Raw genomic sequence first — 13950 nt, 5'->3', positions numbered from 1 at the left:
CGTGCACACACGTGCGCGCACACACACACACACACACACACACACACACACTGTTAGTGTAGTCCTAATCCTGGTTGGGCTGAGACCCCAGTAAGTATACATTTATACATCAGAACATCTCTGTCCTAGGAGCTGCCCACCTTAAGACCACCTTCCGGGTTCATCAAGTTGGCTTGGGGTCGTATTGCTTCAGCTCAACCTGAGGGGAGAAGTGTGGCTCTGGGCAAGTTACTGAGCCTTTCTTAGCTTCAGCTTTCTCATCTGGAAAATGGGGATAACAACAAGACCTAGCTCAAAGGGTTGGTGGGACATGTTAATCTATGGAAAGCACTTAGTATTGAGCCAGACACAGAGTAATTACTCAACAAACTAAGCACTTCCAGGGTGACTCAGGCAGAAGTTTCCCATTTTGCCTCCTGCCTCATTGTCTCTTTCTCATTGCTCTCCTCCTGGCCTTAACTCCCTTGAATTGGGTCAAACGAATCTACAGAAGTCGTAACTCATAGTATTATTCCTCTCTATCAGTGTCAAAATGAGATATATAAATGTGTAAATTATAATACACTTTTCCCTCTCAGTATCATCTAATACCCAAAATCTTTCTAATAGGGATCCATCTTTCAGTAAGTATGAACAAGAGAATGATATGTTTCCACATCAACTTGTGGACTGAGCCACAACATTCCTCTCTCTCTAAATTTCTATCTCTCTCTTTATCTATGTATATAGATATAGATATAGTGTGAGTATGTGTGTGTGTGTGTGGGTTCTTAGATTTCCTTGTTTGTAAGAATTAGGTAGATTTTCTTCTCTATGAAACATCCATCAAACAATAGCCTGTATCTGCAAAGTGGCACTGACAAACATTGCACAGGGAAGGGAGTGAGAAGATAAGGGGAGAAGCAGCAAATGAACAGGGTAAGTGCTCTAGATTAGCAAAACATGCATCATGATCAATGCCTCATTAAAAATCTAAAAATCGGAAAAGAAGTATCCACAATTTCCTACATTTGTTTGTTCATTACATGTGGCTGATTTTTTTCCGAGAGAAGGAGGTAAACAGAATACAAACCAGCCCTGGCCCCTGCCTCTACCATCTGCATTTATATCTCAGGCCATGGATGGTGAGTTCCAGGAACAAGGCTCCACAGGGCCTAAGGAGTTAAAAGAATCATTTTTGATGCAAATACTTTTTTTCTCCACCTCAAACCAGGAGATATAACAGAATCTTTAAAAGCTTGAGTTGGGAATTGGACAGATTTGAATTTGTTTCTAGATCCTGCTGTTTCCTCACTCTTTGATCTTTGACAAGTTACTTACACTTTCTGAGCTGCTGTTTCCACATTTGTAAAACAGGGGTGCTAATTGTTCCTACTTTGTTTCTAGTCATTGTGAAAAGTAAGTGAGTTGGACTACCTTGCTCACAATCTAACATTTGGCAAATGCTAAATTATAACAACAAGAGCTCTGCAGGATCACCTGATGTGGTGCTCACTACCATTGTTTCTGCTTTGCAGAAGAGGAAACTGAGACACAGAAAAGTCAGGTAAACTTGTCCCAGATTATATATTCTGGTGAGAGATGGAGATTGAATTTGGAACAAGCCAGTCTGGTTCCAAAGTTCATCTTCCCAACCATGAGGCAGTCCCTCCTCTGCTTTAAAGCATTAGAGAGGTATTTTTTTTTGTTCTTTTTACCTAAAAGTTTAAAGATGAAATGCTTATAATGTAGGCTCGCCAGAAATTTCAGGAACTTTGTAGTCTGGCATTTCAGGCTTCTAACAATCTCATCTCAGTCTGTCTTGTTACTCTTACCCCTACTGAGATTCCCCAGAAGAACTTTCCTTGATTGTCTTTCAGCACAGGTGGTTCTAGCTTTTCTGAAACCAGGAATGAGGCACAGAGTTTAGCAGAATATGTCAGGTTAACTGAAGAATTGCACAGTCCATAAGTCTAAGTCAAGTTCCTGCCCTATTGGCCCGGCTTCTTTCTAATGTGTAAGGACCCCCACCTCTAATTAAATGCCAAAACAGCCTCTGGCCTCTCAGCGGCTCCACACTTCTTACCCCATACCAGCTGGAGCCAGAGCCATAGTGGAGACAAGCCTGTTCAGTAGGGGCCATGCTCTAGGTCTCCTGTAGGGACAGTTCAAGAGCTTAGGTCATCAAGGTCAAACCAGAAGTCAGTGGGGTCAGTCCAAATACCAAATGGCAAGGGTACAGCTCTACATTGGAGTAATGGCAGGGGAAGACCAGAGGCACAGGTCATCAAGACAGAGAAGAAATGGAAGGCTGGCAACCTAGCCCATGGGGAAGACCTTGTGGTGACAAGGTATAGGCACAGAGTGGACCCACCACTCATGCTACACATATCGGGTTTGTTCCTATCACATGCTACATCACATTAAACCTGGTTTCTTGATGACATAAACATGCTAGCTAGGGCTTCCCTGGTGGCGCAGTGGTTGAGAGTCCGCCTGCCCATGCAGGGGACACGGGTTTGTGCCCCGGTCCGGGAAGATCCCACATGCCGCGGAGCGGCTGGGTCCATGAGCCATGGCCGCTGAGCCTGCGCATCCGGAGCCTGTGCTCCGCAGCGGGAGAGGCCACAGCAGTGAGAGGCCCGCGTACCGCCAAAAAAAAACAAAAACAAAAACAAAAACATGCTAGCTAATAGAACTATCTAACCCTTCCCAGGGTATCAGAATTTATGGCACTAGTGCCAGACGGGGTAGAAAGAGGGAGGCGTGAGAAGGGTGCAGACATTTAGAGGTAGATAAAGAATTTAATGTCCAGAGTTTAGTGGAATGAGGGATGCATATACTCTAGTGTAAAATGATCATAACCTGAAAGATGTTATTTCTTCTACAAAAGTCTTAGAGAAGTTAACAGATCCATAAAACATCATTAATGATATTAGGATATTTGGAGACAGAGCCCTAACATTTTACTGGACTCCTAGATGCAAGATAGATCCCAAATTTATATTTGATAAAATAGAGTGCAGGAAATAAATCTCAGTTTCAGCTATCACTCAGGCAAAACTTCTCATTTAACTAAAAACAATGAGTTTCAATATTGCAGTTCCTATTTAATTTTAAGGTAGGGGTTGACAAACTTTTTCTGTAAAGGGCTAGATCATAAATATTTTAGGCTTAGTGGACCATCTTATCTCTGTTGCAACTGCTTAAGTGTGCTGTCATAAATGCAAAAGCAGCCACAGATGATATGTAAATGAATGTGTTCATGTTCCAATAAAACTTTACTTACAAAAACAAGTGGCGGGCAGGTTTTGGACCATGGTTTGCCAGCCCCTTTCCTAAAGCCTAGCAATCTTTAAAAAAAATCATCACTTCATTCTTCCAGTCCAAGAACATGGTATATCTCTCCACCTGTTTGTGTCTTCGATTTCTTTCATCAGTGTCTTATAGTTTTCTGCATATAAGTATTTTGCCTCCTTAGGTAGGTTTATTCCTGGGTATTTTATTCTTTTTGTTGCAATGGTGAAGGGGATTGTTTCCTTAATTTCTCTTTCTGACCTTTCATTGTTACTGTATAGGAATGCAAGAAATTTCTGTGTATTAATTTTGTATCCTGTGACTTTACTAAATTCATTGATTAGCTCTAGTAGTTTTCTGGTGGCATCTTTAGGATTCTGTATATATAGTATCATGTCATCTGCAAACAGTGATAGTTTGACTTCTTCTTCTCAAATTTGGATTCATTTTATTTCTTTTTCTTCTGTGACTGCCATGGCTAGGACTTCCAAAACTATGTTGAAAAATAGTGGCAAGAGTGGACACCTTTGTCTTGCTCCTGATCTTAGAGGAAATGCTTTTAGTTTTTCACCATTGAGAATGATGCTTGCTGTAGGTTTGTCATTTATGGCCTTTATTATGCTGAGGTAGGTTCCCTCTATGCCCACTTTCTGGAGAGTTTTTATCATAAATGGGTGTTGCATTTTGTCAAAAGCATTTTCTGCATCTATTGAGATGATCATACGGTTTTTATCTTTCAGTTTGTTAATATGGTGTATCACATTGATTGATTTGTGTATACTGAAGAATCCTTGCATCCCTGGGATAAATCCCACTTGATCATGTTGTATGATTCTATCAATGTGTTTTTGGATTAGGTTTGCTAGTATTTTGTTGAGGATTTTTGCATCTATGTTCATCAGTGATATTGGCCTGTAAGAATCAATACTGTGAAAATGACTATACTACCCAAAGCAATCTACAGATTCAATGCAATCTCTATCAAATTACTAATTGTATTTTTCACAGAGTTAGAACAAAAAAATTGTACAATTTGTATGGAAACACAAAAGACTCCGAATAGCCAAAGCAATCTTGAGAAAGAAAAATGGAGCTGGCAGAATCAGGCTCCCTGACTTCAGACTATACTACAAAGCTATGGTAATCAAGACAGTATGGTACTGGCACAAAAACAGAAAAATAGATCAATGGAACAGGATAGAAATGCAGAGATAAATCCATGCATCTAAGGTCACCTAATCTTTGACAAAGGAGGCAAGAACATACAATGAAGGAAAGACAGTCTCTTCAATAAGTGTGCTGGGAAAACTGGACAGCTACATATAAAAGAATGAAATTAGAACTCTCCTTAACACCATACACAAAAATAAACTCAAAATGGATTAAAGACATAAATGTAAGGCCAGATGCTATAAAACTCTTAGAGGAAAACATAGGCAGAACACTCTTTGACATAAATTGTAGCAAGCTCTTTTTGACCCACTTCCTAGAGTAATGAAAATAAAAACAAAAATAAAAAAATGGGACCTAATGAAACTTAAAAGCTTTTGCACAGCAAAGGAAACCATTAACAAGATGAAAAGACAGCCTTCAGAATAGGAGAAAATATTTGCAAGTGAAGCAAATGACAAAGGATTGCAGCTCAATATCAAAAAAAGCAAGCAACTCAATCAAAAAATGGGTGGAAGACCTAAATAGACATTTCTCCAAAGAAGACATACAGATGGCCAAGAAGCACATGAAAACCTGCTCAACATCACTAATTATTAGAGAAATGCAAATCAAAACTACAATGAGGTATCACCTCACACCGGTCTGAATGGCCATCATCAAAAAATCTACAAACAATAAATGCTGGAGAGGGTGTGGAGAAAAGGGAACCATCCTGCACTGTTGGTGGGAATGTAAATTGATACAACCACCATGGAGAACAGTATACAGCTTCCTTAAAAAACTAAAAATATAACTACCATATGACCTGGAAATTCCACTACTGGGCATATACCCAGAGAAAACCATAATTAAAAAAGACACATGCACCTCAGTGTTCATTGCAGCTCTATGTACAATAGACAGGACGTGGAGGCAACCTAAATGTCCATCAACAGAGGAATGGATAAAGAAGATGTGGTACATATATACAATGGAATATTACTCAGCCATAAAAAGGAACAAAATTGGGCCATTTGTAGAGATGTGAATGGACCTAGAGACTGTCATACAGAGTGACGTAAGTCAGAAAGAGAAAAACAAATATCATATATTAATGCATATATGTAGAATCTAAAAAAAAGGTATAGATGATCTTATTTGCAAAGCAGAAATAGAGACACAGATGTAGAGGACAAGCATATGGATACAAGGGGGAAGGGAGGTGGGATGAATTGGGAGATTGGGATTGACATATATATATTATTGATACTATGTATAAAATAGATAACTATGAGAAACTACTGTATAGCACAGGGAACTCTGCTTAATGCTCTGTGGTGACCTAAATGGGAAGGAAATCCAAAAAAGAGGGGATATGTATATGTATACATATATGTATATGTATAGGGGATACGTATATGTATATGTATAGCTGATTCACTTTGCTGTACAGTAGAAACTAATACAACATTGTAAAGCAACTATACTCCAACAAAATTTTTTTAAAAATCATCACTTTATAACAATAGAATTTTAATAATAAAAATATTATAACTTGTATATTTTTAACATATTGCAGGTTATATATTATATAATATATTTGAGTAACAGGATACAATAGAGTAGAATGAGATAGAATAAACCTCCTGACCACAAAGGATTTCAGGCAATTATTGAAAAACTCGTTTTTGTTCTATATCTAATAGGAGGTATCGGTTGCTTAAGAGTTAAAACATTAGTCCCAGGTTATTTAGAAAGGTAATTTTCTATAGATTTGCAAAGAGGCATGGAATTTGACCTAAGGCTTGATTTGCTGAGTGTGGAAGTACATGGCATGACATCAACTCCAAGGAAGCTAGGAGCAGTCAGCTTGACAACTCAAGGTCGAAGGTCATATCTGGAAAGGCACAGGTAAAATTTAACACTTTATTACAAATGAGGGGTAATTTACCTTTCTAATGATATGCCTTCCTTTTACACGCAGAGAAGAGTTCATGGAGATTTCTCACAAGGTATAGGAATCTGTTCAAAAAGAAAGTTCTTTAGGGCTCGTTTTGGTTAAATAATGTTAGGAAATAGGTGTATTTTAAAATTTTGTTATTTCTTTTTGTTTTTCTCCACATCAGCCTATCTCTGCTTTGACCTAGTTCCACATCTCATTCATGAAACCTATATCATGATGACAATCCTTGGCTATGAGCGTTTCATAGCTGATTAGCTTGCAGAAGAACTCAGCCAAATGCATGTATAGCAGCAAGTGCTTTACATCAGAGAGTGCTAGGAATATTGGAGAATGCTCTTTATTTCTTCCTAATCACTTAGCAATAGAAAAAGAAATCTGTTTCTCCTCTGCAGAGATGGCCACACTGAGGTAAATGGATTTCACATCAAGTTTTCTTGACTGTGGGCAGGGGAAGACTTGGGTTTAGGGTGAAGATTCTGTCTTGGATTTTGGAGTGTAAATGCTAGGTTCTGTGCCCCAACTCTATAACTGGCTACTTCGGGGTGCCTGGGTCTGAAAATAGAGCCCCTAATGTTATTAGTATTCAATGAGGTAATAAATGTGAAACACTTAATCTGGTTTCTAAAACCTTATGGGCACTGAATAAATGATCGCTAAAGATAATTGTAAACGTAAAAATAATTTTCATTTCTATTATTTTGTTTAAATGTTTTGCACGTCTCTGTTTCCTGATCTTCAGACCTCAGTTTAAGAAAATTCTTTTAGATTCATCACCCACAGTCCTGTTTTGAGATTAATTCTTATGGAATGATTCCCCTCTGTCTTCCTTCTTTGAATCTATGAATTGCATCTGCTTCCTTTCTTTTTAGAGTCCTTATCCCACAGACACATAGATCTCACAGAAAGATTTTCTTTTTCTCATTAATTCAAGAGCCTGTTCCTTCTGGATGTGAGAAATTTAGTCCTGACTAATTTTTCCAGAGTCTTTCTATAGACCTGCAAGGATTCCCTAGAATATGAACGCTGAAGTTATGACTCTGTGCTACGGAGAAAACATTTCTCCTTAATATCACATTGGATCTGCAACACTCCAGTTTGGACTTTAGAGGTATTACTATTACCATTAGCAGATAGAAGTTGTGATACCAGCTTGAAAGAATACATAGCATCCTCTTATACCCTGGGTCACTTAATCCAGACAACACCTTGTGGGATGTGTACTATTAATTGTCCCCATCTTATACAGAAGAAGTTGGAGAAATGATCATTCATTTGGCAATCTCCCCAGTCCTTCTATTCAGTGGTTGTGCATCAGAGTCCCAGCTTTCCTAGTACAGCTCATGATGTGAAACCCTTTTGATATGCTGTGCATCCTCCATATTAAGCTTCAAAGTTTTAAACACGAAAACCCGGCACTAGCCAAGCCCTTTTGTCTATACAAGCCATGTACGTTGAACGGACAAAGTATTGTGTGTGATTTGAATGATTTCCAAGGGTGCCTTTGTCTGTGTGATTTAAACCACAGGTTAAAACCAACTTCAATTTCAAGGCAAAGCCACTCTATTAAATGACTGCTCTGCACCAGGCCCCCAAGCCATGAGCTGTGGAGGGTACAAATCTATTGTTTCCCCAAAGTGCCCTCATGTACTAATAATATGGCAGGAGTGAAAAAGCATTGTGTTTCCTGGATTCTTTAGGTATTAAGAGGCGGAGAGTTGCTGCAGTTGCTTCACGTAATGTGGAGTTGACTCTAAGGCAGGGTTTCTCAGCCTCGGCACTACTGACATTGTGGACCGGATGGCTCTTTGTTCTGGGAGCCGTCCTGTGCATTGGAGGGTGTTTAGTGACTTGACACTAGATGCCCATGGCACCCTCTCCACCCTAGACCCAAAGCTGTCTCCGGACACTGCCTATTGTCTCCTGGGAACAAAATCCCACCTGGTTGAGAACCACTTCTCTGAGGCTACAAATAGGCCTGACGTGAACCAGGCATCTGAGCATGTAGCTGGGCCTCAGGAACCCCAAGGAATAGTGAATGGCCAGGCCTCAGCAAGGGCAGGGACCTTGATGGAATTAGGCCTCATGGCTCTTGCCCTGGAAGGCCTTTGTGGAAGCTGGTGTTGACGACCTCCATAGAAGAGACTGTTGCTCTTGTTCCGGCACTTTCTCTGGAATTTGCTCACCCCAGGGTACTCTCCCACCTCCTGGGTGGCCCCCTCATGTGCTGTCCTAGCACTTCTCTAATCGTGGCTTCTACTCTCACAGTCTTTCACCTTGGCTTCCACTCCTGACTCCTTGTTGCTCATCCATTTTCCAGTCTAAGTTTATAATAAGAAGAATCCTGTGGGTCTACATCTTCCCATTTGGGATTTCTTGTGCCCAGTCTCTTGGAGGTCCTGAAACAGGCTTGGCTATCCTTGGGGCAGGTGGACAGTGCTGGTCCCATCAGGCAGGATGGGTCAGAGTCCCGTGACACAGCTCCTTGGGGATGCTCCACGTTATGGGATCACTGACCTGGCGTGGCGAGCACATGCTGAATGTCCAGTGAAATCGATCATGGAGATATGGAAAACGGAACAAGTCACTGAAGAAGGGGCACTATGGGGTGCTATATGCTCTACCAATACCATATCCTGTAATCCTCCTAACAATCAGGTAGTGGCCATGCTCCACTGTACAGGTGAGGAATAAAGTCGAGGGGTTGAGTGAAGTGCCTAAATCCTCACACCTGGAGGAGGTAGATTTGAAATTCACGCTGTGCTCTTTGCTTCAGGACTCTTCCTGTGGAGTTAGAATTCATACTTCCACTGGCTCCAGTAACCTAATCTTGGGACCAAATCTAATGTATGAGTTAGCCTATAACAGTCTCAGGAAGGGAGGAGGTCAAGCTAAGGACAATTATTAAGGGATGACTAAAAGAGAAGAGCTATCAAATTATAAACAAACTTCTTTCCACTGGAATCTTAGTGTCCACCCAGACCTCACTCCCTCTCCACAATCAGAATTCCTTGAGGGCTCATCTTTATACAGAAGTTGTTATCTGGGTATCCCTGGTACAGAATTTGTGCTGCTCTATTACGTTTAGTAGAAATGCCCCTCACTTCAGTATCAGACAGTCAAAAATAAACTAGTGTGTTTTCTATGACCCTATAACTAATATATGCAAAATACCTGGAACACTGTAGGTGATCAATAAATGATATCTCTTTCTTTCTCTCTGACTAAGCTGTGCAGTTCTTAAGACTATCTTTATCCATTTCTTAATCTCCAGAACTTGGCATAGAGTAAGGAATAACGATAGCTAACGTTAAATGAACACTTACCACATGCTGTGCGCTGGTCTAAGAGCCTGACGTGTATTGACTTCCTGAGTCTCTTTAACAACATTATACTAGATACTCTTGTGGTTTTAATTTACAGGTGAGAAAACTGAGGGGCAGATAGCTCCAACATCATAGATTTAGGAGATGGCAGTGCCAGGATTTGAACTTGGCCCAAATGGTTCCAAATCCCGTCTTATTAGCCTGTCTGCTGTGCAGTTTCACCAACAGCAGAAAGCCTCATTGGCAAAGAGCATATGCCCCTGCTGTCTTTCGAAATATTTATTCCCAATAACCCTAGCTCTTTCTCCTCCGCCTCCTTTTAGAGATTGAGCCTGTTGCTGTTTGCCTGTGTGGCTGAGCCACGCACCCCTATCCATCACGCCTTTCTGGTTTGGAGGGGCTGCTGGGGCATGACCCACTGAGCTGGGCAAGCAGCTCTCCTGCAGCTTTGGGAGCAGCAGCATCAATCACAGCCCTCCTTCTCCATCTGGGCACTTGACATAAAGCCACCAAAACTTAGCCTTGGAGAAGCGACAAACATAGGTTCCTGGGAGTTGGGGTGGCTTCTGCCCATGGGCCAGGGAGCCAGAGGGCCAGGGGGCGAGGGCTGGAAGACAGGTGGAGGCTGTGCTGGGGGAAGAGAACCTTGATTGCTAAGCAACCATCTCAGCCAGAGGAACATTTTGATGTTATAATACTGTGCACTTGAATTCTGCTCTGTAGAATCAGGATTTTCTGCAGCCCTTCTTTATAGATCACTGCATTCAGCATAAACCCACCTCCTGGATCACAATACCCTCAAGCTGTGGGCCAGCCTCCTTCTCTAGTCTCTCCCCGGCCACTCCTGAGCTTTACTCCCACCCTGCTGGACTGCTGTCCCTGTGCCCCACAAGATATCTTCCTGTCAAACGCTCCCCACACCCTCCCTCTATACACATGGGTGACTCTTGATAACCATCAAGTATCAACTGGAAAGTCACTTTTTTCCAGAAAGCCTTGTCTGGCTATGTGTTCAAAAGCCTTTGAATCTCCCCAATGGAGGAACAAATTGCACTAGAATGAACTATCCATTTGTGGGACTCTAAACCCCACAAGACTCTAAGTGAGGGAAGGGACTGTGTGTATTTTATTCATCATTGCAGCCTCAGGATCTGGCCAAGTTCATGGCCATAGGTGAGGCACAATTACTCCTTTTGGGGTAAATGAACAATGGATGGTCCTTAGAATGACAGATAGTAACTTTTACTGGATCATCTGGGACGGCGGCCACACGGCATCCGGGGTGATCTCTTTGGAAGATATAAATGGAGCCATGTCATACCCCTATTTAGACCTTGTAATGGTTTTTATAAGCTCCTTAGCATGGCCTATGACTGGTCCCCTGCTGACCCCTCTGTCCTCATTCTCTACCACTATCCCCAATTCACTACACTTGAGCCACACTGGTCCTCTTTCTATTGCTCAAACACTAAACCTCTTTTCTGCATCTTGGCCTCTCTGATGAATCAACAAAGGTGATTCCACTTCCATATGATCTTGGCATTGCTACGTCCTTTAGCAGAAATATTATCTCCACCATGAAGCCTCCTCTGATCATCCCTTCTCATTTGGTTCTGCCCTACCCTCTGCTATCCTGAGCACTTTCTGTCACATGACATTGTTTTATTTTCTTTTCAGAAATTATAATCTGAAATAAACTCATTTATGCATTCTCTCCCTCTCTTTCTTTTTCTCTGACTGTCATAACTTCTTTTACTTGGATGTCAGCTTCCTGCAGGCAGAGCCTGTTATGCCTTATTTTCTGCATAGATATGGGGCTTAGGACAGTGTCTGGCACACAGTATATGCTCAATAAATATTTACTGGTTTAGTGTACCACCATGATCAATGTATTTGTTTGTTGTTCTAATTATGAGATTTGAATGGACTTGTTCTTGCTGTCTTACCACATCTTTATGATTCAAGGAGCTTATTGGAAGTATGGTACATAGGGAAAAGCACTTAGCAAAATGCTTGCTACATTGTTTGTGCTTAGTCTCTCTTCCAGGTCCCTTACTGTTCTAACCCTGGAAAGAACCACAAATCAAGTAGGGATTGGACCTAGATCCCAGGGTCCCGACTGCAAAGTGTTAACCACCTATCATAGTGTCTGGCACATGGAAGGGTCTCAGTAAATGTTACGATTGTGATTGTTATTATTGTTGTCATTATTACACCGTGCTGCTAAGTAATGTCTGCCTTCCCCAGCCTGTACCCCTAAGGCAGGGGTGGTGGCTTGTCCCAGTAAATAACATGATGGCATGTGGAATGCTCAACAAAAATGAAAAGAAGCCAAGAAGGTAGGAAGCAAAGGCACAGTGTGATACACTTGGGGTACCGTGCTATTCAGAGACTCAACTGAAGCAATGCCCAGATGTCACAGAGTCTTCTCATAGAAGGTTGGAAAGTCATGTACAAACTTTTCTCCCATTTTTAAACTGAGATTAAAAAAAAATTTATTTAATATTTCTATGCAGTCCCTCAAGATCTACCCCTTAGTTATAGGCTGTTTACTTTGTGTCCACTACTTAAGAAGGCTCAAATATGCAGCTTGCATGTCTCATCCCAGCAGAAGGTTCTGACCTGTCATATTTAAGGGCCAGACGTCATACAGGTGAAGTGTGAGGCTCCACAGCAGACACCATGCTGCATTCCAGAGCTTCTCAGAGCAGAGCCAGTGCCAGCAAATCTTGGCTGGATCCCTGTGCAAATACATCACTTCTTCTGCCTTCTAGGAAGCCTTTCCCTATACTAACGCCTCATTAGCAAACTGAGTCCCCACTATTCACCAAGGACCACACTAGGCACTGTCTCTGATATTAATCCATTTACATTCTGGCATCTACTCTATGGTATAACTGTCATTCATCCCATTATACTGTGGATAAATAAAATTTAATTATATGATGTATTGGAGTTTCTACTCTGTCCCAGGCACCATGTGAAACATCCACTTGCGTTGGGACTAAAATATAATAATTCAGTAGGAACCTATGAGGACCTTCCCTAAGTCAGGCATTTTTCTAGGTATGGGGATAAATAGGTGCAGATAAACTCTTGGTCTTTAAGGGGCCTCGGCTCAGAGGGAATCACAGCCTGTGAAGGAGGGAACAGGCTGCAGAGAATATGTAAATTAGATGGTGACTCCATGATGGCACATTTAAAAAAATATATTGATATGTTCATTAATCCAGATTTGGCTTCATGTTAAATAAGAATCTCCCCAAATCATTTTTTAAAAATGTTATCCTAGTGGTGGCTTCTAAAATTGCCCTGGAAGAACACACGTTCTAAGGCACCTTGCACAGTAGCTGGCTCATAATCCATATTTAATAAATGCTGGTTTCCCCCCTCTGTTCTGGATGAAGATGATGATGCTGATTCTACCCATGCCCTGTGGAATTCAGGCCTCTCTGGGGCTTCTGGACCACATCACGGCTTTGGTTGATCTGTGGGAAGTAGGAGGAAGAATGAGTGTGGGACAGAACCAAATTCTACCCAAGAGCCTTTGAAATCAAAGGATCATGCGATTTTACTTTGGTAGTTTTACCCTCTACTGAATTTGATCTCTTCCAGGCTGATGCTTTCCAAAAACAGCAAACATGCCCCATTTTTAAGGAAGTGCTTATGTAGTCTTCCCTCACTAATGACTTTCTCAGATGGGTGAAGCCATAGCCTGCGGGCACAAAAGGTAAAGAAAACTAAACAATGAGTGGGACCTATACCTTGTTCCTGTACTTTTGAATGTTTTGATTTCCACCTTGGCAGCCATTGGGGAAATCCTATCCTTGCATTAGAAACTGTGCTCATGGTGAATTTAGAGGACGAAAATATTTAAACTGAAGTTAAGGTAAGTAAAATCTTAGTAGTTAGTTTCTTTTCTTTTCTGAGGGGGGGCCCTAAGGAAGGGATTTGTGTGGGTGAGTTTCATCATGAGTGATGGAGACAGTATTTGCCCAGTTTCTGACTTTCATGCCTTCCTTAAAGACTGAATCAAAAGCACCAACCCAAGTGACCTTTGAAACAATGAGAATCCAGAAGACCACTGCAGGGCTTCCCTGGTGGCGCAGTGGTTGAGAGTCCGCCTGCAGATTCAGGGGACACAGGTTCATGCCCCGGTCCGGGAAGATCCCACATGACGCGGAGCGGCTAGGCCGTGAGCCATGGCCGCTGAGCCTGTGTGTCTGGAGCCTGTGC

This window comes from Lipotes vexillifer, unplaced genomic scaffold (genome assembly GCF_000442215.2).
Source record: "Lipotes vexillifer unplaced genomic scaffold, Lipotes_vexillifer_v1.1 scaffold53, whole genome shotgun sequence".
Classification (NCBI taxonomy): domain Eukaryota; kingdom Metazoa; phylum Chordata; class Mammalia; order Artiodactyla; family Lipotidae; genus Lipotes; species Lipotes vexillifer.
Note: the sequence above shows the minus strand (reverse complement) of the source record.